The sequence below is a fragment of the Phalangium opilio genome, unplaced genomic scaffold (genome assembly GCF_054372755.1).
Source record: "Phalangium opilio isolate 3A_F unplaced genomic scaffold, DU_Popi_V2 ptg001170l_1, whole genome shotgun sequence".
NCBI classification, from domain to species: domain Eukaryota; kingdom Metazoa; phylum Arthropoda; class Arachnida; order Opiliones; family Phalangiidae; genus Phalangium; species Phalangium opilio.
Genome location: NW_028324255.1, coordinates 13,653,691 through 13,657,509, shown reverse-complemented (window position 1 = coordinate 13,657,509; position 3,819 = coordinate 13,653,691). Strand labels below are relative to the sequence as shown.

Sequence of the window (3,819 nt, the reverse complement as noted above, 5' to 3'; positions counted from 1 at the left end):
GCTGCACGCGTTTTTGTAGTGGGCTTGGCCCTTGGGGCTTCGGTGCGAAGTCAAAAGTCATTTAGAATATTTTAGCAGACGACGCATAGGAGAATTTCAGTATTTGGGGCAGTCTGGGAAATAGCACACTTCCTCTGGTCCAAAACCAGTTTATTAATTGCTTGGACTAGTTTTTTAATTCAAAAAGTGGGGGTTACTTTTGCTCGGGACCAGTTTATTAATTGCAAATCTATAGGAGAACAAAGGCTGGGACCAGTCTTGGAAATAGCACAGGTCCACAGGTCAAAAACCAGTTTATTAATTGCTGGGACCAATTTTTTTATTCAAAACCCGGGGGTTACTGGTCCTTGGGACCAGTTTATTAATTGAGAATTTTTATGAAAATTCTGGAGGGACCAGTTTAAAAATTGTAGTCATTATAAATTTCTACTCCATGGATATAGTCTCCTAGCCTTGACTTTTTCTCATTCTTGCCTTCCTTGCTACAACCACAGCCCACTCGATCACGCTTTGGCTTCACACGCTATAGAAGGCCCTCCAGAGTCACACAATGTTTTTCCTATGTAAAAGCACGTGTTGGTAATTTGGGGCTTTTTCGCTCGAAAAATCCAAGGAGTCAGCTTTTAACATGATCGGCTATGGGAGGAACACAGTTATTTTGCCCTAATTTTGAAATAACTGGTGTAAATCTCTTGAAATTTTAAACAGAATTGCAAAACAACGTTTGCTATGTTTTGAAAATTAAATTATGGTTAATTTTCGTTTTAATGTTCTTACAAAAACTTTGGAAGAGAAAAACTTTGCACAAAAATACCAAACTTTATTTTGCAAATCTCATTAAAAATTCAAGAGATTTCAACCAGTATTTTCAAAATTAGGACCAAAAAACGATGTTCCTCCCATTGACGGCAATGTTAAGAGTTAACTCTGATTTTTGACATAATATTGCTTCTATAGCCCGATCGAGTGGGCTGTGCGTCAATGATATACTTCCTTCATTTTTTAATAGGATTAGTAAAAAATAAATTAAGCATAGGGTCACTGGTCCCAAAAACCAGTTTAATATTGTAGACGCTGGGGGTACGTTCAGTAACGAAAATCTCAAGGAAATCGCTGTTTTCTTGATGTGTGGTTGATGGGCTCGAGACGTCACAGTGACGTAAAAGGCTGTTGAACGGAAAAGTGACACTTTAAAGTTAGCGCTGGTTTAGAAAATGGAGTTGGGGAAAGGTCTTACTGGGCCTCAAAACGTTACGAAGCACAAATGGCTCTTTTTAAGTATAAACGAGCTTACAAATAATGAAATTGTTTAAGAAAATGATGTCTATTTGAATGGTAGAAGTAGTTTTGTAATGAAAACTAATACAATTACTGTAGGAATAACATTATTGGAATTTAATTTTTAAATCCCGCGCCAACTTTTCGTCTGTCAAGTGTTCATCAGTCAAACGCTACGTCACGCCATCAAAAAAACCATATCGATTAGTTGGTTTTTTTGATGGGCAAGCGCTGAGCATCATGACGTCAAAACCGGAAACGCGAAAAAGCGTACAGTAGGAAAAATCTCACATCGCTTAGTAAGCGCTGTCATCAAAGAGGGTTACTGAACGTACCCTGGGGGTCACTGGTCCCGAGGACTAGTTTCAAAAAAATCCTTATTTCCAGGACTGGCTGGGACCACCCCGGAGACCAGTTTATTATTTAGGACACTAGGGGGTCACTGGTCCCAAGGACTAGTTTAAAAATTATCCTTATTTTCCAGATGATTTGGGGGATATTGGGGTAATTCTGCAAATAAAGAATGGTTTCGAGAAAAAAATACATTGTGATGCTATAGATTCAACTGTTAAAGTGGTTTATACGATACCCTAAAATAAGTGAAAACAAAACAGGGGCCGTAATTAGGGTTTAAAAGATATTAAAAAAAATCTTCAAACAAAAACAAACTATTAGATTAGTTTTAACCAAACCCAACACCAGCTCAATAGTAATTAAAGTTTAAAAATTAAATAAATAAATGCAGCAAGCACTTTGATGGAAAACTCGGCTTGTTCAGTTATTTGCGTATAGTTTCAGTTTAGCAGGCACGGTTATTTTATAATATTATTATTATTATTAACAAAATAATCGCTTAGTTTTATAAATAAACTCAAAAAGTTCCCTGGACCATGGCTTAACTTCGGATTTTTATATTAGGAGAAAAATAAAAAAATAGTAGTTAGTATAATCCTTAGGTATTCGCCCCCACCCCCTCGCAACATGTGGTGAATTATTTTTAAAATCAAGCGATCCTTTTATAATATAGAGCGTTTGACAAATCCCTCCAGTTTCTTACGTTTGTTCTTTCTTAATAAAAAAATTGTTCTTAACTGCTGCTTTTACCATTGTTTGTACAGTGTAATTTGCCTCAAAAAAATGTACGCAGGAATTTTTTTAACTTAAAACTAAGGATCCTGATTAACAAAACAAGACGGCCCAAGGGCTCGTAATAGTAGCCATATCGTACGAGTGAATAACCCCTCTATACCCTACCCTAATGAGTGAATAACCCCTCTATACCTTACCCTAATGAGTAAATAGCGCTATCTTTTTCTATGCTTAATTGATTTACCGTGCATAAAATCAGAGTTAATAGCCCCTAGATTCCCTACTCTAAACAGTGATTAAATTATAACCGTATAAATTTACTTATGCTGTAATTCTAATATTCCGGCGAATCAAAGAACAGATAGTTTTTAGTGATAGTCCCCTCGATGAGTTTACAACATAGACTTATGCCTATGCACACTTATCGCATCTTATAAATTTCTAATAAGGACTTATGCCCACAAACTTTTGAAAGAGAAAGTTTAGTTATAGTGATTACGCATTTTAGTGATTATCCCCTCGAATTACTTTTAGCAATGCTAAAATTATCCAACGCATAACGCTCATTTAACACTATGTTAGCTCTATCTAAACCCACATTTGAATTAACCGCCAAAACGTTCCAGTCAAACATAACATAGATGACGATTGCTACCGAACGAGAACGAAACACATGAGGAGCGCGGTAGGAAACGGGGATAATCGTTATCTATTTAATTAGCACATAAATAAAACGAAAATAAATATAAAAACCCCAAACATTCAAATTCATAAGTATCCGACCCCACAGATAAAAATTCAAAAGTATCCGACCCCACAGATAAAAATTCAAAAGTATCCGACCCCACAGATAAAAATTCAAAAGTATCCGACCCCACAGATAAAAATTCAAAAGTATCCGACCCCACAGATAAAAATTCAAAAGTATCCGACCCCACAGATAAAAATTCAAAAGTATCCGACCCCACAAATAAAATTCAAAAGTATCCGACCCCACAGATAAAAATTCAAAACTATCCGACCCCACAGATAAAAATTCAAAAGTATCCGACCCCACAGATAAAAATTCAAAAGTATCCGACCCCACAGATAAAAATTCAAAAGTATCCGACCCCACAGATAAAAATTCAAAAGTATCCGACCCCACAGATAAAAATTCAAAACTATCCGACCCCACAGATAAAAATTCAAAAGTATCCGACCCCACAGATAAAAATTCAAAAGTATCCGACCCCACAGATAAAAATTCAAAAGTATCCGACCCCACAGATAAAAATTCAAAACTATCCGACCCCACAGATAAAAATTCAAAAGTATCCGACCCCACAGATAAAAATTCAAAAGTATCCGACCCCACAGATAAAAATTCAAAAGTATCCGACCCCACAGATAAAAATTCAAAAGTATCCGACCCCACAGATAAAAATTCAAAAGTATCCGACCCCACAGATA

General features: G+C 36.2%; 1 protein-coding gene across 1 annotated transcript in view; it reads left to right on the top strand.

Moving 5' to 3' along the window:
* Positions 1-53: 53 nt before the first annotated feature.
* Positions 54-3,819, top strand: part of LOC149587396 (uncharacterized) — a 130,157-nt gene continuing 126,391 nt past the window's right edge. Inside the window, exon 1 of the mRNA XM_089863675.1 lies at positions 54-116. The gene's annotated coding sequence lies outside the window, so the exon portion shown is untranslated. The remainder of the gene's footprint in view (positions 117-3,819) is intronic.